The sequence below is a fragment of the Lactuca saligna genome, chromosome 8 (genome assembly GCF_052625555.1).
Source record: "Lactuca saligna cultivar CGN05327 chromosome 8, ASM5262555v1, whole genome shotgun sequence".
NCBI lineage: Eukaryota > Viridiplantae > Streptophyta > Magnoliopsida > Asterales > Asteraceae > Lactuca > Lactuca saligna.
In genome coordinates, this window is record NC_136424.1 from 215,843,088 (window position 1) to 215,868,095 (window position 25,008).

Here is a 25,008-nt window from a genome sequence, read left to right on the forward strand (position 1 = left end):
TTTTCTATAAAATTAAATGTAGGATTAAATGTTCCAAGACCAAAATGTATAAGTATTTTCAATACTTAAATAGTATATGTAGTTTTATACGTATATAAAACCATTTAAATGTTTGTTAGCCCTGTAAACCAAAATATATTGTTAATACCCAATGTGAGTTATTAAAACCATGTTAGCGACTAGTTGGCCTATGATGACGTTCTTCAGGCGTCAGAATGTAATCACATTTGTCACCCCAGACCTGCCGGTCTAACTATAGCTAACGGTTTAGGTGCATGGTTGATAGTCCCAAATGAATCTATACATATGTGTCATGCTCTCCCTCCAGTAGACTCTAATTATAATACATGACTTTTGTTGATAATTACATAAGTACTTGAAGACGTGTCTCACAAATTTATTCATTAATAGATTTACATCAAATGAAATGAAAATCATTTTTCTTGTAAAAGTATGTATCACCTTTTCGTAGTGTGAAAATAATTATATTTTTATGTAATTATTCATTTATCCGAAAAGGGTAAAATAACGTAAATATTTCACAAACCATACCTATTATAGTTTGAAAATGTATGTTCCGTTGAAATGAAAACATTCGCATTTTAACAACTTTGCATGTAAATGTTTATAATTTTGTTAGTAGCATTATTTTACGTATTTAACATTTTTATATAACGTGTGTAAAATATAAGAAAACATAATAAACGGTTTGTATTTTTACACAAGTTTTCTTTTGTTTTACTTGTATCCCTCCCACCCCCCACAAAAAAAAAAAAAAAAAAAAAAAAAAAAAAAAAAAAAAAAAAGTGGGGGTATGAACTCACTTATGTGTGTGCGGTTAGATATTGATGTGAAAAAAATGATCGTCGAGTTTAGAGTACGTGACAGCAGTCGTATCCTAATATTTTAAACACATCAAGATGTATGTAAGTTAATTAAACTATTAAGAACATGTTGTAAAATACTAGATAATAAGTACTTACAACAATTATTTAGGAGCTATCTTGATGAATTTGTTTACTAGAAATGTTATATATATATATATATATATATATATATATATATATATATATATATATATATATATATATATATATATATATGAAGGAAGGATAAGGTGAAGTGATGTGATATTTGCCTTGGGAAGTGTAATTATCTTATTGGGAAAGTAATCCACCATTCAAAATCAACACAATTAGGTCAATGGGGGGGGGGGGGGGGGTGTCACACCCCCAAACCAAGGATGACGGAAACGTCCGGGGGTGGAGGACTTCATGTACAGTATCACAACAACGAATATAATAGTGCTCAAAGTAAATACAACCAAGATAAATATAATTGAAAAATTTATACCAAAGTATATGTTTACATGATTCAAATTCAATTACATTATGATGACAAAAATAAATTGTTGACGGTTTAACGTCCCATCCTCAAAGCGATGAAGTTTTCCTATTTCACTGATTTCCTGAGAATATAAGTAGTTTTGAAAAGTGTCAACAATTAAGTTGGTGAGTTCATAAGAGTTTTGTTTGAAGTAGAACCCGTTTTCCTTGTAAAATCGATATAGTTTGATTTGCAGAAAATCCAATATTTTCTTAGTTAAGTGTGAATAGAAATATTCCTTTATGATGCGTTAATGAACCCTATAATGACCCGTAGAGTTCCTCTATAACCGTCCAGCGTATATAAGTTATATATGGTTTAAATTAGATAAAACGTTGAATATAGTGGGTCTGCCCTAGGTCCACAACCAAACAAGGAACAGGAGATGAGGCAGGCACCACTAATTCTAGGCCAATCGAGACAAAATTCTTATAAGACTCAAACATGTACGCTCAGCGATTATAGTTGAAGTCTAACAATTCTACATGCAATATAGTTTTAATATCATAATAACTATCTTAAGTGAACCTGGTACTTTGAATCGGTACCCCCTTTTTGTATAAAGACCCGACACTTTGTATTTGTACCCCTTTTTATATAAAAACCGGCACTTTGTATTTGTACCCCTTTTTGTATATAAACCCGGCACTTTGTATTTGTACCACTTTTGTATAAAACCCGGCACATTGTATTTGTACCCTTTTTGTATATAAACCCGGCACTTTGTATTTGTACCCCTTTTGTATAAAAACCCGGTACTTTGTATTTGTACCCCCCTTTTTGTACGAGTATGTTATGTAAATGATCATAAACTATACCTATTATAGTTTATTAAAATGTTTGAAATGTATATGTACCCTAACTATACCTATTATAGTTTAGTATATTTCTTTGTGGCGTTTAAGAATCCCACTCTATGTAAGTCAAACGTATAGTACGATATAACTATGATTAACTTACTTTGTTTTGTACTAATGATTATGATGGAGGATTCTTATAAATTCAGCAAGTAATTTCCTATTATATAAATATATCATAACAAGAAATACATGTAATATATGAAGTTATCAAAGATTTAACACTTTGCTCAACATGTTACAAAGTGTTTTGATAGTTAGAAGCTGTTAATTAATTCTTAGTCTTTCAGCACTGTTTTAGAAAAATCATAGAAAAATCATACAAAGTTGAAAACTAGATCCGTAAATTCCGAGAGTTTACAAAATGTGTCCAGTTTACTCATAATTTTTATCATGATTTTTGGAAGCTTTTAACTTGTCTTAAAATGCTCATATTCACAGACTGGTCCGGGTTTGTGTTTGAAAAGACAGGATGTTTTGTAAAATTCACCATAAATTATAGAAAAATCGTATGGAGATGTGCAAGTAGTCATTTTAAAGCTAAGAACTTGAAATATTTGCACCTTGTACAGTTTTGAAAAATAAAATGTTTAAGTTGTCCAAAACAGTCCGTGAATGGAGTTGAAATTTTCTGACGAAGGCTGTTAGAAAAATTTAGTTATGTTCTTAGTGTTTTAACTTGTATTCCCCCCCTGAAAACTTGAGAAAACGTGAAAATGTAGGGGTATGAACTCACCTTGAGTGATTTCAGTGGGTGGATGATGGAGAGAAGGGGTGTTCAACTCAAGAACACTAGGGAAGATTGCTTGAAGATTTGAAGATCTAACACAAATATGATGGAGTTTGTGTAAGATATCCATGATTTGAGTGGAAATAAGTGAGATAATCATAAGGAGAATGGATTATGCTTACCAAATGTGGAAGAACACTTGATAATCCGCCTTGAATCTCGAGTTTGGTGGAGAAAGAGTTTGAGAGAATAGTGGTGTTTGATACTTAGTGAAATGAGAGCAAATGAGAGAAATGAGGAGAGAGGATGTTTGTTCCAGCTCTCAAAAATGTGGGAATGAGTGTAATTTGAGTGTAAGGGACATTGAAGTGACTTAGGTAAGGTGGGGAGGTGTGGCTGGTCATAGACTGGGTGTGGGAGTGGTTGCTTGTGTCATATGGTAAAGCAAAGTCAACACTCCACCTCTTTGTACTTTACCCACTTGCTTTTATTAGTTAAATAAATATTTTTATGAAAATATGATTAAATTGTGAATATTTAGGGTTTATTATGTTAAAATATGATTTTGGGTGAAAATCCCGCGTTAAAATAATTAAAAACGGGCCTTAAACGCAAAACTACGCGAAAACCGGGAGAAAATGACTTCCCAGCGAGACCTCTCGGTCCTAGGCCGAGGTTCGGTCCCTAGGCCGAGACTCGGTCCTTGCTGAGGATTTGTAGCCGGAAACGAGCAGAGGGAAACGAAGGGGCGAGGAAGCGAGAGGAGGCGAGGAAGCGAGAAGCGAAGGCGAAGGCGAGGGTTCGGTCCGGAGGTGAAAGTCCAGAAGTCAGACCCGAAATGAACCGAATGAACAGTAGTGAACAGTACCTTCGGGTTCGGTTCCTACTGGGCTCGGGTTCGGTTCCACCTGCTCTCGGGTTCGGTTCCTCCTGAGCTCGGGTTCGGTTCCACCTGCTCTCAGGTTCGGTTCCTCCTGGGCTCGGGTTCGGTTCCACCTGCTCTCGGGTTTGGTTCCTCCTGGGCTCGGGTTCGGTTCCACCTGCTCTCGGGTTCGGTTCCTCCTGGGCTCAGGTTCGGTCCTCTTGCTCTCGGTCCCTAAGAGGACCTTCGGGTCCTAAGAAGCTTCTCTCTCTCCTCGAGAGGTTTCGGTTCCTAATGTCCATTTTTCTCGTTTTTACCCCGTTTTAAGCCGTTTTTGACCCGATTAAGGGTCGGAATGACCCGAATGATTCCAAAAAGTTACGGGAAACTTTTGAGAGAGATTTGGGAGACATTTCTCACACTTGGAGAGATTTGAAATTCTTGGAGAGATTTCTCATATACAGAGATATTTGCGAGAGTTTTCACATACTTGGAGAGATTTGGGAGAGATTTGACATTCTTGGAGAGATTTCTCATACAGAGAGATATTTGAGAGAGATTTCAAATACTTGGAGAGATTTGGGTGAGATTTGACATTCTTGGAGAGATTTCTCATATCTTAGAGATATTTGAGAGAGATTTCATGTGGGACAGTTGTGAGTGTCCGGCATCGCAATGCATGGTTCGTAAACCCTGTTAAGCCTTGTTTAAGGATCTTACACACTCCTGATGAGTATGCATCATTGTTTTATCGGTTTGGCTTGCCACTTACCGCCGTTTTTAGGTTAAAGAGATCTAGTTGTACGTACTTTTCGATTTATGATTCTTATCAGAATGGTGAGTTGTTTAGTAAATACTAAACGTAAGTCCTAGTACACAAGGGTTAGTTGAGCTGACCGGTTTGACTTGTTGACTTTATTTGACTTTGAATTGACCAGAATTTGACGGTTGTCACATGGGGGGGGGGGGGTTGCTTTCACAAACCATACCTATTATAGTTTGAAAATGTATGTTCCGTTGAAATGAAAACATTCGCATTTTAACAACTTTGCATGTAAATGTTTATAATTTTGTTAGTAGCATTATTTTACGTATTAAACATTTTTACATAACGTGTGTAAAATATAAGAAAACATAATAAACGGTTTGTATTTTTACACAAGTTTTCTTTTGTTTTACTTGTATCCCTCCCACCCCCCACAAAAAAAAAAAGTTGGGGTATGAACTCATTTATGTGTGTGCGGTTAGATATTGATGTGAAAAAAATGATCGTCGAGTTTAGAGTACGTGACAGCAGTCGTATCCTAATATTTTAAACACATCAAGATGTGTGTAAGTTAATTAAACTATTAAGAACATGTTGTAAAATACTAGATAATAAGAAGTACTTACAATAATTATTTAGGAGCTATCTTGATGAATTTGTTTACTAGAAATGTTATATATATATATATATATATATATATATATATATATATATATATATATATATATATATATATATATATATATATATGAAGGAAGGATAAGGTGAAGTGATGTGATATTTGCCTTGGGAAGTGTAATTATCTTATTGGGAAAGTAATCCACCATTCAAAATCAACACAATTAGGTCAATGGGGGGGGGGGGGTGTCACACCCCCAAACCAAGGATGACGGAAACGTCCGGGGGTGGAGGACTTCATGTACAGTATCACAACAACGAATATAATAGTGCTCAAAGTAAATACAACCAAGATAAATATAATTGAAAAAGTTATACCAAAGTATATGTTTACATGATTCAAATTCAATTACATTATGATGACAAAAATAAATTGTTGACGGTTTAACGTCCCATCCTCAAAGCGATGAAGTTTTCCTATTTCACCGATTTCCTGAGAATACAAGTAGTTTTGAAAAGTGTCAACAATTAAGTTGGTGATTTCATAAGAGTTTTGTTTGAAGTAGAACCCGTTTTCCTTGTAAAATCGATATAGTTTGATTTGCAGAAAATCCAATATTTTCTTAGTTAAGTGTGAATAGAAATATTCCTTTATGATGCGTTAATGAACCCTATAATGACCCGTAGAGTTCCTCTATAACCGTCCAGCGTATATAAGTTATATATGGTTTAAATTAGATAAAACGTTGAATATAGTGGGTCTGCCCTAGGTCCACAACCAAACAAGGAACAGGAGATGAGGCAGGCACCACTAATTCTAGGCCAATCGAGACAAAATTCTTATAAGACTCAAACATGTACGCTCAGCGATTATAGTTGAAGTCTAACAATTCTACATGCAATATAGTTTTAATATCATAATAACTATCTTAAGTGAACCTGGTACTTTGAATCGGTACCCCCTTTTTGTATAAAGACCCAACACTTTGTATTTGTACCCCTTTTTATATAAAAACCGGCACTTTGTATTTGTACCCCTTTTTGTATATAAACCCAACACTTTGTATTTGTACCACTTTTGTATAAAAACCGGCACATTGTATTTGTACCCTTTTTGTATATAAACCCGGCACTTTGTATTTGTACCCCTTTTGTATAAAAACCCGGTACTTTGTATTTGTACCCCCCTTTTTGTACGAGTATGTTATGTAAATGATCATAAACTATACCTATTATAGTTTATTAAAATGTTTGAAATGTATATGTACCCTAACTATACCTATTATAGTTTAGTATATTTCTTTGTGGCGTTTAAGAATCCCACTCTATGTAAGTCAAACGTATAGTACGATATAACTATGATTAACTTACTTTGGTTTGTACTAATGATTATGATGGAGGATTCTTATAAATTCAGCAAGTAATTTCCTATTATATAAATATATCATAACAAGAAATACATGTAATATATGAAGTTATCAAAGATTTAACACTTTGCTCAACATGTTACAAAGTGTTTTGATAGTTAGAAGCTGTTAATTAATTCTTAGTCTTTCAGCACTGTTTTAGAAAAATCATAGAAAAATCATACAAAGTTGAAAACTAGATCCGTAAATTCCGAGAGTTTACAAAATGTGTCCAGTTTACTCATAATTTTTATCATGATTTTTGGAAGCTTTTAACTTGTCTTAAAATGCTCATATTCACAGACTGGTCCGGGTTTGTGTTTGAAAAGACAGGATGTTTTGTAAAATTCACCATAAATTATAGAAAAATCGTATGGAGATGTGCAAGTAGTCATTTTAAAGCTAAGAACTTGAAATATTTGCACCTTGTACAGTTTTGAAAAATAAAATGTTTAAGTTGTCCAAAACAGTCCGTGAATGGAGTTGAAATTTTCTGACGAAGGCTGTTAGAAAAATTTAGTTATGTTCTTAGTGTTTTAACTTGTATTCCCCCCCTGAAAACTTGAGAAAACGTGAAAATGTAGGGGTATGAACTCACCTTGAGTGATTTCAGTGGGTGGATGATGGAGAGAAGGGGTGTTCAACTCAAGAACACTAGGGAAGATTGCTTGAAGATTTGAAGATCTAACACAAATATGATGGAGTTTGTGTAAGATATCCATGATTTGAGTGGAAATAAGTGAGATAATCATAAGGAGAATGGATTATGCTTACCAAATGTGGAAGAACACTTGATAATCCGCCTTGAATCTCGAGTTTGGTGGAGAAAGAGTTTGAGAGAATAGTGGTGTTTGATACTTAGTGAAATGAGAGCAAATGAGAGAAATGAGGAGAGAGGATGTTTGTTCCAGCTCTAAAAACGTGGGAATGAGTGTAATTTGAGTGTAAGGGACATTGAAGTGACTTAGGTAAGGTGGGGAGGTGTGGCTGGTCATAGACTGGGTGTGGGAGTGGTTGCTTGTGTCATATGGTAAAGCAAAGTCAACACTCCACCTCTTTGTACTTTACCCACTTGCTTTTATTAGTTAAATAAATATTTTTATGAAAATATGATTAAATTGTGAATATTTAGGGTTTATTATGTTAAAATATGATTTTGGGTGAAAATCCCGCGTTAAAATAATTAAAAACGGGCCTTAAACGCAAAACTACGCGAAAACCGGGAGAAAATGACTTCCCAGCGAGACCTCTCGGTCCTAGGCCGAGGTTCGGTCCCTAGGCCGAGACTCGGTCCTTGCTGAGGATTTGTCGCCGGAAACGAGCAGAGGGAAACGAAGGGGCGAGGAAGCGAGAGGAGGCGAGGAAGCGAGAAGCGAAGGCGAAGGCAAGGGTTCGGTCCGGAGGTGAAAGGCCAGAAGTCAGACCCGAAATGAACCGAATGAACAGTAGTGAACAGTACCTTCGGGTTCGGTTCCTACTGGGCTCGGGTTCGGTTCCACCTGCTCTCGGGTTCGGTTCCTCCTGAGCTCGGGTTCGGTTCCACCTACTCTCGGGTTCGGTTCCTCCTGGGCTTGGGTTCGGTTCCACCTGCTCTCGGGTTCGGTTCCTCCTGGGCTCGGGTTCGGTTCCACCTGCTCTCGGGTTCGGTTCCTCCTGGGCTCGGGTTTGGTCCTCTTGCTCTCGGTCCCTAAGAGGAACTTCAGCTCCTAAGAAGCTTCTCTCTCTCCTCGAGAGGTTTCGGTTCCTAATGTCCATTTTTCTCGTTTTTACCCCGTTTTAAGCCGTTTTTGACCCGATTAAGGGTCGGAATAACCCGAATGATTCCAAAAAGTTACGGGAAACTTTTGAGAGAGATTTGGGAGAGATTTCTCACACTTGGAGAGATTTGGGAGAGATTTGACATTCTTGGAGAGATTTCTCATACACAGAGATATTTGAAAGAGTTTTCACATACTTGGAGAGATTTGGGAGAGATTTCTCATACAGAGAGTTATTTGAGAGAGATTTCAAATACTTGGAGAGATTTGGGTGAGATTTGACATTCTTGGAGAGATTTCTCATACAGAGAGATATTTGAGAGAGATTTCATGTGGGACAGTTGTGAGTGTCCGGCATCGCAATGCATGGTTCGTAAACCCTGTTAAGCCTTGTTTAAGGATCTTACACACTCCCGATGAGTATGCATCATTGTTTTATCGGTTTGGCTTGCCACTTACCGCCGTTTTTAGGTTAAAGAGATCTAGTTGTACGTACTTTTCGATTTATGATTCTTATCAGAATAGTGAGTTGTTTAGTAAATACTGAACGTAAGTCCTAGTACACAAGGGTTAGTTGAGCTGACCGGTTTGACTTGTTGACTTTATTTGACTTTGAATTGACCAGAATTTGACGGTTGTCACATCATCCCCCCGTTAAAGGGAATTTCGTCCCGAAATTTGCACTTTGAATGGGGATCCAAGAATTTAGAGGAAAGATGGGGGAATCTTTTCGTAGTACAAGAAATTGATTATGGTGAGGAATAACTCGCCCGATGTCACATGATTATTACTATGCATGCTTTAATCGATGCTAGATTTAACATATAAAGAAATTCGGGATTTAAATGTTGATGTTAGAAACACGTACTGATATTTGCGGGCAGTTCCGGGGTGGTTTCTCCCTCGGTGATTGCAAGCACCCTTCCACCACCACCGGCATCTCTTGTTCTTGGGCATTCCCTTTTAAAGTGTCCCGTTTCTCCACACTTGTAACAGGTTGGGCTTGCTCCAAAGCCAGGGACCTGGTTGATGGGTCATGCTGGTGCCCTACAGAATCGAGCAGTGTGCCCCTCTCTGTCGCAGTTTTTGCAATGCATCTTTCGGCAAGCCCCAGTGTGATGGAAGTTACACTTGTTGCATTTCGGTAGGGTTCCGGCGTATGGTTTCATGGGAGTTGGCGTGGTGAGGGTTGTGGCAACATGAACAACAAGGATCTGTTGCTTCTTAGTGAGGCCTTGGGCTGATTGGTCCTTCTTGTTGTCCCAAAACTTTCTTTCTCTATTCCCTCCTCTTGCTTGGGTAAGGGTGGTTGTCATAGTGTCATGGTTGGCATGATGGTCAATGAGTTGTTGTGCTACCTCCTTGGCGCTGTCGAAGGTAGTTGGTCTTGAGGCCAGGACGCTATCTTGAATTTCGGTGGACAATCCCCAGAGGTATCGCTCCAACTTTTAGTCTTCCGGGGTGACCATAGCGGGACAAAGGAGTGCTAGATCACAAAATTGGTTGGTGTAAGTTGTAAGGTCGGAGCCTGCCATTCTGAGATTCCATAGTTCGTGCTCCAGCTTTTGCACTTCACCTCTTGAGCAATATTCCTTCAGCATCATCTTCTTTAAGTCCTCCTAACTTAACGAGTTAGCCACTGCAAGCGTAAGCGACTTAACTCTGCCGTTCCACCAAGTGACAGCTCTTCCAATGAAGGTGAATGTCGCGTACTTGACTTTGTTCGCTTCGGGGCAAGCACAAATCTCAAAGATTGCTTCGGTTCTCTCGAACCATTGAATTAGCGCGAGGACACCCCTACTTCCATCGAAGGAATCGGGTTTGCCATTTGTGAAGTCCTTGTAAGTGCATTCCTTTGTGCGTCCTGCACTATCCCCGTGGTTAGGGTTTGTGGCTCCAGATCCAGCACCACCAGTGCTATTTGTGCCAATTTGTGACATTGCAGCTACCACGATGGGTGTTACTGCAGCTTGGAACATTTCGGGATCAAACTGAGGGGGTGGCGTTGGAGGTGGTGGCGCTGTGCTGCCCGAAGGTCTGGGTCTTTTCCTTGGTGGCATCGTTCTGTCATGAGTTTGCAAAAAAAAATGATCAGATGGTAAGTTTCTACTAGTAAAGACAAGTCAGTTGTTATAGAATTTGATTTTTTTTCTCCTGCATTATTCTCCAATTTATGAATGCCTTATATATAATTCATAAAGGAATTCCATATGAATGAACTTCATGAGTTAGTAGGTTTTGTGGTCTCTCTTAGATTTTTCACGAGTGTGCTGAAGGTGATTGGTGCGGATCGTATGTATTCTTGTATTTGCATCAACCTCTGTGATACTATGGGGAGTTGTTCTACCCTGAATCTCGTTTCGGGCAACTCTACGGACCAGGATTGGAAAAATTCCATCTGCTGAGCTTCCTTCGTTTATGTTGTAGAAGCTTCGTTCTCTATTAAACGACATATGTTGGTCTTGTTCTTCGCTCCAGGTTTCCAAGCACTCTACCCAAGGGAGCGTCGAGCCTTGAAAAGTTGGACAAGGGTTAGGATTTGGAACAAGAGTCATCGGGGTTTAGTTCTCCACTTCAGGATCGGAGTCAAAACCATCAGCATATCCTTCAGCTTGGTGACCATTCCCAGGGGTTGGGTAATCATTCTCTGGCTCCTCTCCGAGCCATTTGGTATTGTCGTGGTTAGGGTAGTACGGGTCGTCGTGTGGATCGAATCCAGCCATGATATCTTCGCGAGAAATAGGGATATAAGAAATAACTAAGCAAACGTACTAATTAGCTAATTATATGATGATCTTTATCAGGTACTTCAATGCATTGTTTAGTGCATACTAGTCATATGTATTCGGGACAGGATAGACCTTCGAATAAGCGACCCTAACTCTAAATCCCCAATCCAACGAGAACAAGAAGTAAAGAAAAGATCCACAGATTCTAAGTCTATGACGTCCTGGATACATATAATTTCAATGTATCCCCTAAGCAATTATTGACTTATTGATAAAAATCTATTTTGTTCTCAGATAAGTAATTATAATAATGCCAAAATACTCCTATGGTATTTCATTGTGGTAGTGTTGGTAAGTTTTTAGACTTGTTGCCACATCACAACCATTCTTGGGCATATGTTAATCACTCCTCGGACCAGCATAGTTGATCACTCTATGCCACTCCCAAGACTGACCATACATCCCCAGGCTTACCTGTGATGTCCAACAATCATTACTTTTGTGTTTGTCCTAGAATGATGCCGACCTTAGTATGTATGCATGCATGTATACTTTTAACAAAAGCTATTTATTCCTAAAGGTATAGTGGTTTTGAAAACTTTAAATCAGAGACCTTAGTCCCAATGCATTTATAGTTTGTATATCTTATGTGGTTCGATATACTTAGCTCACTATAAACAATGCTCTGATACCAATCTGTCACACCCCCAAACCAAGGATGGCGGAAACGTCCGGGGGTGGAGGACTTCATTTACAGTATCACAACAACGAATATAATAGTGCTCAAAGTAAATACAACCAACATAAATATAATTGAAAAATTTATACCAAAGTATATGTTTACATGATTCAAATTCAATTACATTATGATGACAAAAATAAATTGTTGACGGTTTAACGTCCCATCCTCAAAGCGATGAAGTTTTCCTGTTTCACTGATTTCTTGAGAATACAAGTAGTTTTGAAAAGTGTCAACAGTTAAGTTGGTGAGTTCATAAGAGTTTTGTTTGAAGTAGAACCCGTTTTCCTTGTAAAATCGATATAGTTTGATTTGCAGAAAATCCAATATTTTCTTAGTTAAGTGTGAATAGAAATATTCCTTTATGATGCGTTAATGAACCCTAGAATGACCCGTAGAGTTCCTCTATAATCGTCCAGCGTATATAAGTTATATAAGGTTTAAATTAGATAAAACGTTGAATATAGTGGGTCTGCCCTAGGTCCACAACCAAACAAGGAACAGGAGATGAGGCAGGCACCACTAATTCTAGGCCAATCGAGACAAAATTCTTATAAGACTCAAACATGTACGCTCAGCGATTATAGTTGAAGTCTAACAATTCTAGATGCAATATAGTTTTAATATCATAATAACTATCTTAAGTGAACCTGGTACTTTGAATCGGTACCCCCTTTTTGTATAAAGACCCGACACTTTGTATTTGTACCCCTTTTTATATAAAAACCGGCACTTTGTATTTGTACCCCTTTTTGTATATAAACCCGGCACTTTGTATTTGTACCACTTTTGTATAACAACCGGCACTTTGTATTTGTAACCCTTTTTGTATATAAACCCGACACTTTGTATTTGTACCCCCTTTTGTATAAAAACCCGGTACTTTGTATTTGTACCCCCCTTTTTGTACGAGTATGTTATGTAAATGATCATAAACTATACCTATTGTAGTTTATTAAAATGTTTGAAATGTATATGTACCCTAACTATACCTATTATAGTTTAGTATATTTCTTTGTGGCGTTTAAGAATCCCACTCTATGTAAGTCAAACGTATAGTACGATATAACTATGATTAACTTACTTTGTTTTGTACTAATGATTATGATGGAGGATTCTTATAAATTCAGCAAGTAATTTCCTATTATATAAATATATCATAACAAGAAATACATGTAATATATGAAGTTATCAAAGATTTAACACTTTGCTCAACATGTTACAAAGTGTTTTGATAGTTAGAAGCTGTTAATTAATTCTTAGTCTTTCAGCACTGTTTTAGAAAAATCATAGAAAAATCATACAAAGTTGAAAACTAGATCCGTAAATTCCGAGAGTTTACAAAATGTGTCCAGTTTACTCATAATTTTTATCATGATTTTTGGAAGCTTTTAACTTGTCTTAAAATGCTCATATTCACAGACTGGTCCGGGTTTGTGTTTGAAAAGACAGGATGTTTTGTAAAATTCACCATAAATTATAGAAAAATCGTATGGAGATGTGCAAGTAGTCATTTTAAAGCTAAGAACTTGAAATATTTGCACCTTGTACAGTTTTGAAAAATAAAATGTTTAAGTTGTCCAAAACAGTCCGTGAATGGAGTTGAAATTTTTTGACGAAGGCTGTTCGAAAAATTTAGTTATGTTCTTAGTGTTTTAACTTGTATTCCCCCCCTGAAAACTTGAGAAAACGTGAAAATGTAGGGGTATGAACTCACCTTGAGTTATTTCAATGGATGGATGATGGAGAGAAGGGGTGTTCAACTCAAGAACACTAGGGAAGATTGCTTGAAGATTTGAAGATCTAACACAAATATGATGGAGTTTGTGTAAGATATCCATGATTTGAGTGGAAATAAGTGAGATAATCATAAGGAGAATGGATTATGCTTACCAAATGTGGAAGAACACTTGATAATCAGCCTTGAATCTCGAGTTTGGTGGAGAAAGAGTTTGAGAGAATAGTGGTGTTTGATACTTAGTGAAATGAGAGCAAATGAGAGAAATGAGGAGAGAGGATGTTTGTTCCAGCTCTAAAAACGTGGGAATGAGTGTAATTTGAGTGTAAGGGACATTGAAGTGACTTAGGTAAGGTGGGGAGGTGTGGCTGGTCATAGACTGGGTGTGGGAGTGGTTGCTTGTGTCATATGGTAAAGCAAAGTCAACACTCCACCTCTTTGTACTTTACCCACTTGCTTTTATTAGTTAAATAAAGATTTTTATGAAAATATGATTAAATTGTGAATATTTAGGGTTTATTATGTTAAAATATGATTTTGGGTGAAAATCCCGCGTTAAAATAATTAAAAACGGGCCTTAAACGCAAAACTACGCGAAAACCGGGAGAAAATGACTTCCCAGCGAGACCTCTCGGTCCTAGGCCGAGGTTCGGTCCCTAGGCCGAGACTCGGTCCTTGCTGAGGATTTGTCGCCGGAAACGAGCAGAGGGAAACGAAGGGGCGAGGAAGCGAGAGGAGGCGAGGAAGCGAGAAGCGAAGGCGAAGGCAAGGGTTCGGTCCGGAGGTGAAAGGCCAGAAGTCAGACCCGAAATGAACCGAATGAACAGTAGTGAACAGTACCTTCGGGTTTGGTTCCTACTGGGCTCGGGTTCGGTTCCACCTGCTCTCGGGTTCGGTTCCTCCTGAGCTCGGGTTCGGTTCCACCTACTCTCGGGTTCGGTTCCTCCTGGGCTTGGGTTCGGTTCCACCTGCTCTCGGGTTCGGTTCCTCCTGGGCTCGGGTTCGGTTCCACCTGCTCTCGGGTTCGGTTCCTCCTGGGCTCGGGTTTGGTCCTCTTGCTCTCGGTCCCTAAGAGGAACTTCAGCTCCTAAGAAGCTTCTCTCTCTCCTCGAGAGGTTTCGGTTCCTAATGTCCATTTTTCTCGTTTTTACCCCGTTTTAAGCCGTTTTTGACCCGATTAAGGGTCGGAATGACCCGAATGATTCCAAAAAGTTACGGGAAACTTTTGAGAGAGATTTGGGAGAGATTTCTCACACTTGGAGAGATTTGAAATTCTTGGAGAGATTTCTCATACACAGAGATATTTGCGAGAGTTTTCACATACTTGGAGAGATTTGGGAGAGATTTGACATTCTTGGAGAGATTTCTCATACATAGAGATATTTGAGAGAGATTTCAAATACTTGGAGAGATTTAGGTGAGATTTGACATTCTTGGAGAGATTTCTGATATCTTAGAGATATTTGAGAGAGATTTCATGTGGGACAGTTGTGAGTGTCCGACATCGCAATGCATGGTTCGTAAACCCTGTTAAGCCTTGTTTAAGGATCTTACACACTCCTGATGAGTATGCATCATTGTTTTATCGGTTTGGCTTGCCACTTACCGCCGTTTTTAGGTTAAAGAGATCTAGTTGTACGTACTTTTCGATTTATGATTCTTATCAGAATAGTGAGTTGTTTAGTAAATACTAAACGTAAGTCCTAGTACACAAGGGTTAGTTGAGCTGACCGGTTTGACTTGTTGACTTTATTTGACTTTGAATTGACCAGAATTTGACGGTTGTCACATGGGGGGGGGGGGGGGTTGCTTTCGGCCAAAGTGCTACCAAAATCAAAGGTGATTTCAGCATTGGCACAAACCAAAACAACTTTGTGACTTCGGTCTTCGCACAAACCGAAATCACATGTGATTCTGACATAGTGCCAACCGAAATCCTATGTCCTTTGTGGTTTAATTATTTTGATATTTGACTCCTTTAATTCATTGTTGACTTGTTGACTTGGAAAGTTTTATTACGCCATGGTTTTTAACATATATATATATATATATATATATATATATATATATATATATATATATATATATATATATACCCTATTAGCTTTTAAAGTTTTATAACATCAAGTTGCATTTTTGAATTCACTTGTACACGTTTAAGTTTAGACCTTGTTTGTTCTAGAAAATTTCCAATCGCCACATCTTTTGCATCCTTCCCTTGTTGGCTAGTAGGATCTTTTATTTGTTATGAATATTGTGGCTATCGTCTAATGGGCGAGTGGGACTCTCTGATTGGTCCCACGTTTGTCGGGATATAATTTCCTAGATATCGGTTAAGGCACGACTCTACACGTTAACCACTATATTCGTGATCTTCGCTTTGGTGAAGGGGCGAACTTGGCTTTAGATTAGGCTCTGGCTAGGCTAGGTCAGGTGCTAGTTTGACTTCTTTTTTTGACGCTCCCTTGAGGGATACGTTAACAATAACATTAATAGAGTTACATAAACATAACTAAATTAAAAGTTAACATACAAAAATTTAACTAAACAATTCTGACATAGATTACTCATCATCATATGCAATCTACCATTCAGGAAACTCATAAAGGAACTTTCTTTTCTTCGCAACAATCCATTCTACTATTGCATTCATGTCTATTCCCTCAGACCTCATTTTATGTGCTTGCTTTGAAAAATCTATTTCTATAGCCCATATATGTTGTCTAGTTCTATTATGGATTCTTTTCCATCTTTTTTCCAAGTTAGTCTTTCATGAATTTGAGCTTCAACATAACTCAATCCTCCCTTTGAAACATGGAAACAGAAAGAATGGATTTTAATTTCTCTTTCTTTGGCTGTTATGATCTCCTTGACCTTATTAGAATCCCTTCATTCTAAAAGTGATTCATCATTAAGATGTTTAAACTTATGGGCGATCTGAGAGAACTTTATTTGGTAGAGAAGACGAGGAAGATATGTTTTGGTACAAAATAAGATCACATATGTAGATTATGTATAGATATTTGATACATGGTAAGTGGTCTGTTAGGTGGACATTGAATTCATAATTTATAGTACAAAATATAATTTGCCAAGTAAAGCTCATCATTACTAAATAATAGTACCATATACAACATAGCAGAAAAGTAACAAAAAACACCATAACATTTAATTAAACATCATATTCTAATACACTACATTATAATAATAATCTTCTTTTTATATTCCGAGGTAATTCAACGAGAATTTATTTTTCTCTATATTAACCCATGCTTGTTTCTTATTCATCTCCATCATAGCAAGCATCAGATCTTCTTTTCCCTACTTTATAGATTTTTTAGACTCTTTTCTCATTTGCTTTGTTTCCTTTATTTGTAATTTTTTGTTTTATCAATATTTGTTTTCCTGATTTCTTTTTCTTTTCCGTCAATTGTAACCCTTCGTGCACGAATGTAGTGAATGTTTTTCTCGAGTTCTTCTTCTTTATCTTGTACTTCCTTCTTCTTTCATTTAGACATCTTCTAGGTATAAAAGTATTATTAGCGTCAGAAGGTTATTGATGGGAAAAGAAATTTTAGACCATTCCTTTGAAGGAGAAGAGGAAGACATTTTTTTAATAAAAAATCCACTTTACGAATGAAAATTTGTAAGGAAGTTTGGTATGTGATTATTAAGATTCTATCCTCTTTATATAGAGTTTTCTTTATATGTAGTTGGCAAGTTAATCAACATTTTTATTTGATTACGAAAAAGTATGTTTGAACTATGAAATTCATGCATTTAATAAAAAATTTCACTTCACCAATGACTTATTGTTTTACATGGGACTTGTCATGTCAATTTAACTATGAAAATATACACTTTGACTATGAAATTAAGATATTTAGTAAGAACAGTCACTTCACCAGTGACTTGTCATTTCACTTGGTTCTTATCGTGTCAATTTGACTATGAAAGTGTACACTTTGACTTTAAAATTCAGACATTTAATAAGAATTGTCTCTTCACCAATGACTTGCCATTTCACCTGAGACTTTTCATGTTAATTTAAATATGAAATTGTACACTTTGACTAAGAAATTCAAACATTTAATAAGAATTGTCATTCACCAATGACTTGTCATTTTACTTAGGTCTTGTCATGTCAATTTGAATAAAAAAATATAAACTTTGACTGTGAAAATGAAATATTTAATAAGAACTATCATTTTAGAAATGAATTGTGATGTCAAATTGACTATAAAAATATACACTTTAACTAGTATTAATATATATATATATATATATATATATATATATATATATATATATATATATATATATATATATATATATATATATATTACCTTGAAAGAACACACCCATACAGTTACACCAATATCATAACAATTGATGTGAATCGTTTTGAACATTTTTTTTTATTTCTATTCTATCTGTGGTAATATAATTTTGTTCCAAATTTTAATTTTTTATTTAATTTTTCTAATGTTGTTGGATTAATGTCTAAGTCCATAACTATTTTGGTATGTACCTGACCCGATGGTGCATAGTCCTTTTGGGTTGCCTTCACCAAAGCAACTTGATAGGATGAATTATGGAGAGAAAGTATTAAATATGATTTAATATATTATGAGAATAATATATTAAAGGAGAAATCATATTGTTTAATTAATATTAGTCAATAATTAATTGGTAATTAGTTTTGTGACTGAAAGAGATTAATTAAACTTAAGGGATTGGAATTGTAATTATAAGATAATTGCAATTTGGACTATGGATTGCCCTATATTAAGGGGTGGACGAATTCTATGGGGAAACCCATGAGAAATCGTCCAAGGACTTAATTAAAGGAGTCTATGGGTTGCTTAGGGCTTAAGCATCCAAATTAGGGTTTCCTTGTTAGATAACCCTAATAGCCTCACTATATAAAGACCCCTTATGACCCAAAAACGTGGCTAAGACTTCTTCTAGGGTTAGAACACGTTTTGGGCAGCCTCCATCCTCTCTCCTCTTCATCCTCTTGCTTATGGTGTTTGTGAACCATTAGAGGAGTGACATTTGTGACTCTAAGCTTTCTAAAGTCAATATAAGGAGGAATTGAGATTGTTATTGCTACATAACAATCAAGGTATGATCTTAAACCTAATTGCATGTTAATATGATTACTTGACTGCTAGAATTAGGGTTTATAGTCTTGGATAACTTGCATGCACAATAGAGAAACCTAGATCCAAGCATTAGGGTTTGTATGAGCACATAGGTTGTTCTTATGACCAAATCTCATTAGTGGTATTAGAGCCTAGATTGGTTTCTATTGTATTGATGCATTATATGTTTGAAAAATTCATTTTTTTGTGTTTCTGGGTGGTGGACTCGCCGAGTCCATGCTGACTCGATGAGTCCATGCTTGACTCAACGAGTCAACTCGTCAGATGGAGCAAACTTCGGAATTTCTTGCTGTTTTTGCTTAAGGATAGCTGCCTTATCATATTAGATCAATATAAATCAAATTTTATGATATATTTGACTATATTCTTGATCTAATTGAAGATATTTATCAATTAATAAAATATTTGTTTCCTTATGTGATAATTGATTGATTATTTTGATTAAATTGGTAAATTGTTTTGCAAGAAAGCATTAAATAAATCAAATATGGACAATTATGTGATTAAGTGTTAATTTAGATTATTTGTTATTTGATCCTTGTTGTTATAGAAAGTTTCATATTTCCCCTTTAGGTTTTATAGTTTAAATTGGAACCCAAAAGTTTTGTTGTTTTGAAATTTAAATAGTCTAAACCCTAATGTTTTTGGAATGTTTCAAAACTTGCCCTCAAGTTTTGGAATTTAAATTTTGAATAATAGTTTAATTTTGATGTATATTTAAATTCTAAACCCTAATGTTTTTGAAATGTTTCAAAACTTGCCCTTAAGTTTTGGAATTTAAAAGTTGATTAAAAGTTTAATTAAGAATGTTAAATTCTAAAAGCCTAGTAATGTTTTGAAAAGTTCAATTCACACCCTTATGGTTTTATTAATTAATTAAGGTGTATAATTAAAAGAGGTTTAATAAATCCATAAAAGTTTTGGTTTGCAATTTAATTGAATTAAAAGTATAATTATTAAATTTGACCACCTAGTATTTTAAAAGTGTAAAATACACCCTATAATATATATATATATATATATATATATATATATATATATATATATATATATATAACATTAAAAGTCTAACATTATATATATGTATGAGTAAAAGTCAGTCTTACCGTTAATAGGCCTCATTCACGAAGCTGGTCTATAAGGGGTGTTTAAGGAAATTGCCTATAAAATGGCGATTGAATGGGTATCCACTCTTACCCACCGCACTCTTGACTAGTGGAGGGTCTTTAGCTAAACTGGTAGGATATGACGAAACCTTCCATTATAAGTATAATGAAATACAAAGTAACTAAATGTTTTTCAAATTCCCAATCTTAGTTATTTAGGCAAAAGTGAATTGATGCAATTCCATGAAATTACACTTTGTGCCCTTGCAAAGACATTAGTGGAGCGTGTGTGGTTTACCGGCACACTAAATGGTTCTAAGCAAAGGTAGCAAAGGGTGACTCAATGTTTGTCATAGTTCAGTGGAGCGTGTGTGGTTTACTGGCACATCGAATAGGTGACTGTACCATGTGAGGCCACCATGTAGGTTTGCATGGTTATTCACACCCGCTTTGTGATCCTCGGCATCCCAGTCACAAAAAAGAGGGGCATATCAAGATTTAAACATGCCATTGAAATGTTCAATGAATCTCAAAGGATCTAGGAGTTTTCATAGATTCAAAACTTAAATTTCTTTTTGTTTTTCATGGTGAAATTAGTGAATCGTCATTCACTTACCTTCAAATATTCTGCAACTAGATTACGGCATCCCTTTTCTAGGTTGTAGTGTATTGTGTTGGGTCCTAGTCTTAGTATCTCATTTGGGTAATTTACTAAGGACTCAATCGATCAACTAACCTGAATTCGTTTTCTCCCGTTTTGTAGATGTCAAAGTTCGACAACTATGGTCTTACCGAATCCCGTGGAACAAGCATTCCACATGAAGATGGTATTCCACGATTCGATCGAGGAACAAGATATCATGCTTCACTTCCTCCACCTCCTCCAATTGTTCTCCTTAACCCACAAGATCGAAGAATTGAAAGGTTCAACATCACTAAGGCCCTATTGGAAATGAAATATGAAGATGGTAAACCCGTGTGTGCCCACATTCTTGGAATGAAATCACACATTGATAGGTTGAAAATGTTGGGTGTGTCATTCCCCGATGAGTTGGCTGTGAACTGGGTTTTGCAGTCACTTCTTGAATCATATAATGAGTTCAAAAGAAAGTATTATATGATGGATCATGATGATAACCCCATTGACCTATCTTACATGCTCATTGCTGCTAAATCAGAAATGATTTGGCGAAGCAATGGAGCATATTTGTTGGGAAAGTCAACCGACCATGCTTCCGAGGACATTCTAAGAGAAGCGACTTGCGTTTGCTGCGAAGAGAAAGGGCGTTGGATAGAAGTCTGCCCCAAGAGCCTGACAATTCCAAAGATGGGAGAGTCAAAGAGTATGACTGCGCTTCAGGTAAAATCCACTATCTAACTTCGCTAAGTTCCTATTCATTGATTCAAAATACATGATGTGATAAGATTGCATTTGAATGTTTTTGCAGGATCGGTGAAAAGAAAGGGAGCTTGGTGAAAGAGCAAGATGAATCTAATCACAAGAAATGGATCTTGATCGCATGGACTTGAAGATTAGATTTTGAGCTTAGATAGTTATGATAGAGTTGTTAGAAATTTTCTTTTTGAATTACATAGTTTTCAATGGATTTTGCATTGTAAGGAAAAATGTTTTCCGCTGCTTTTATAAATAAAATAAATTTTGGTTTGACTTATTTATTTATTTGTTTACTTCCTTGCAATGAAATCGTTATGAAAATTGATGTTTGAATATTTCTACAACAAACGGATATGATTCTTATTTATGGTGTTTATGGAAAAAGTCGAGAATTTACCAAATAGGGAGAGTTTCTCATCACCCAAGTTTCAATTGGATAGAAATTTGGAATCACGCAACTTGGTTGCATGATGAATGAGAAATTTCATATTTGGAAATTAGACTAATTCGTTGACAAAGTGTCAAGTGAAGGACTAGGAGATCGAGCACACAAAGTTGTGTGATGGTCAAAGTCCACCATAATAGTAACAAGACATTCATCATGATTTACTAAAAGTTTAGTAAATATGATTATACTTATAAGATTAAGTGTAATTCGGAATTGATTAAAAAGGTTTAAATCAATAGCAAAACAAATAAGAAAAATCAAGTAGGTAGAAAGATAAAAGTTTCTCCATTCTAAGAAGAAGGGAGAGTAGCTTTGATGCTTTATGATAGGTCTTAATGTTTAGGAACCATATCTTAATTGATCCTCTAAGTGAGTCTTAGCACAGTTGTATGTCTAAGAAGAGGAATCAAGAAATGAAGAAATGGTTAAATTAAAAGGTCAATCATACTTCGTTCCAATAACAAGTCTTAAAGTTAAGATTGTGACGTCGAGTGAAAAAGTATTAATAAGGTTTATAACATTCATCAAATGTGGAAAGTTGTGATGTCTTGGATAAGACAAAGACCAACTAGGACTAATTTATGAAGTGTTTTGATATAAGCTACACTAACTCTTGAATAATTGTTTGTCAAGAAATGGTAATTGACAAGAGAATCTTATATGTCAAGGAGTCAGTAGGATTCCTAATGGTCTTGAAAGGTTTCAAGAACAAATCAAATAAACCTTATCATTCATGACTAGCACACGAGTTAAGGTTTACAACCTATCGTGTTGACGTTATTTTGTTTCTGTGCTATTCCAGTTGAGTTAATTATGCATGTGAGTTCTATGAGTTCTCATTTTGAACGCATAAAAGGCAAGGCACCTTAATCAATGAAAGGTACATTGATAGGAAAGGGTGAGCTGCTTAACTACTTAGAAGACATGATGGGCAGCTGTGCCACCATAAGGCAAGAAATCAAGATTAAGAAAGTTCAATCCATATGAGTTTGAATTTGTCGTAAACTTTGGTTTTGAAAAATTCACATGGATAGGAACAAATACACCGTTTGAATCTAAGTGTCATAAGACTCCCTCCTTCATGAAAATGATTGTGAGGAAATGCTTTCACTAAGAAAGATTTTAAGAAGATAGTGATTGTAAAATTGCATTCTCGAATTCGATTATGGTTACCGTATCCCTTTCCATAATTTGAATTCTGAGGTTTGGCAATTAGTCTTAAGTGTTTAGACACACATATGAACTATCTAAGGCAAAGTTGTATAAGTTCGAGAAGCCTTGATAAAAGATTATCAATGTATTAAGTATTAGAAACATGGACTTAAGAAATTCAATAGGTATTGTTTTTCTGAAAGTTAAGATGTTTATGAATACATGTCAAAGCTAGTGGGAGCATAAGTGTTATGTTTATAATAATCATCATGATAGCGGGAGCATAAATGTTATGATTGTATGATTATTAAGGCAAGTATTGCAAGTTGGTAATATTAATTATAGAAACCAAGAGTCATTCTTTGCAAAGTCGTAAGGATGGAATAGTTGTTTTGCTATAATTAAGGGATAGAATATTATGCTTCATTTCAAATCTAAAGGCTTAGGTTGTGGAATGTTAATAACTTAGTCAAAGAAACATAGTGTGTTCTTAAAATTTTGATTATGATTACGGCATTCCTTTTCACAATTCGAATTGTGAGAACATAGCAAATAATACATTATGTGTCGTGTCCCATACGCTTCGGGTATAGGATCGATTGCAAATGCTTTAATGTTTGACCGTTGTAAAATTTTCAAAAATGTCTAGCGCATTTAGAGGGAAAAGGGACTACAATCGGTTTTGACTAAAACAATTAAACAACTATCAAAGGATAATCCAAAGTTCGACGAGGATTGGTTGTTTATGAGTAGTTGGAAGCATGGTATTGAATGGACCATATCGACATTATTATGAATAGAAAAGATTCTATTAAGAATGAGTTGTCATATGGAAATTATGGAAATGTTTCCATATTGGATGGACCATATCGACATTATTACGAATAGATAAGATTCTATTAAGAATGAGTTGTCATATGGAAAATAAGGAAGCGTGTCCATATTGGGAATTGGATATTGAAAATCTATGTCTAGATTAGAAACTTTTATGCAAAAGGATGTTCAAAGGAATGTACTTTGAGTGAGAGACATCATATCTTAGGAATTGTCTTGTAATAATCTCCGATAGAAGATTTTGTAATATCATTGGCAATAGTCTTTATGACTTTGGTGCAGTGACATTACGAAAGAATCATTGCATAGACTGTTAGAATCTAGCATATTTTATAAGTAGCAAGAATTTGATATTCTTTCACTTATGAAAAAGGATTTGGAGTTGTGAAATGAGAATGATTTGAAATGTGTTCAATTTGATCTATTTCACAAAGTAAGAACCATAGGTAAACATTGTGTGCATGCTAGGAGTATGGGACAAGTGTAATAATTCAAGTAAGAAGTTGATTACCCAAAACGACAAATAATGAGTAATCGATATGGTGATAAATAAAAGGAGTTTTATTTATACTCAAAGGTTTGAGGCCATATGGGATTAGTATTATTCTTGTGTTTCACTTTGCATGTTTTGACTTCCTGAATAATTTAATTGGTTAAGAACAATCAAATTATTCGAACGGGCCACAGTCGTTCATATATGGAAGTAGGTATGAATGAAGACTGTCGTGAATTAGTGTGTGGATTGTCTAAAAGAGTATTAGACATAAGCAAATGTTTGTTGCAACGTTCATGAGTGCTTATGAATATGAATTTGAGCATTGGATTAAACCCACGCTTACTTGGATCACTTCATGAATTGTATCACAAGTGATTGGTGAGACGATAACATCTTATATTCTTGAAACCGAGATGTGTGAGTTGTATCTTGCAAATCGGTTGCACATTAATAATATGTAAACGCACCAGTAACTTGGTGTTATAAAACATATTGTTGTGTGTGATTCGGTGAGTGAGTGCAAGCGAGGATTGAATCAAAGTTTATCCGTTCCTTTTATCCCAAGTAGGATAAAAGCGATATCTTTGGGCCCCTCGATGATTTAGTGATGACAAACGTAAATGCTCGGCCGGGATAGGGCTAATTTGATTTGTTCAATTAGTCAGTTGTCATAAATCGGAAATCGAGAAATAGTACAAAGAGAATGATTAGAAATCATATCTCATACGATATCTAGAATGGAGGAATATATGATCCCTTATCTAAAGGACACGCGTATCTGATAGGATCAGAGTTGACAGCGGCTTTGGAATGCAACGAT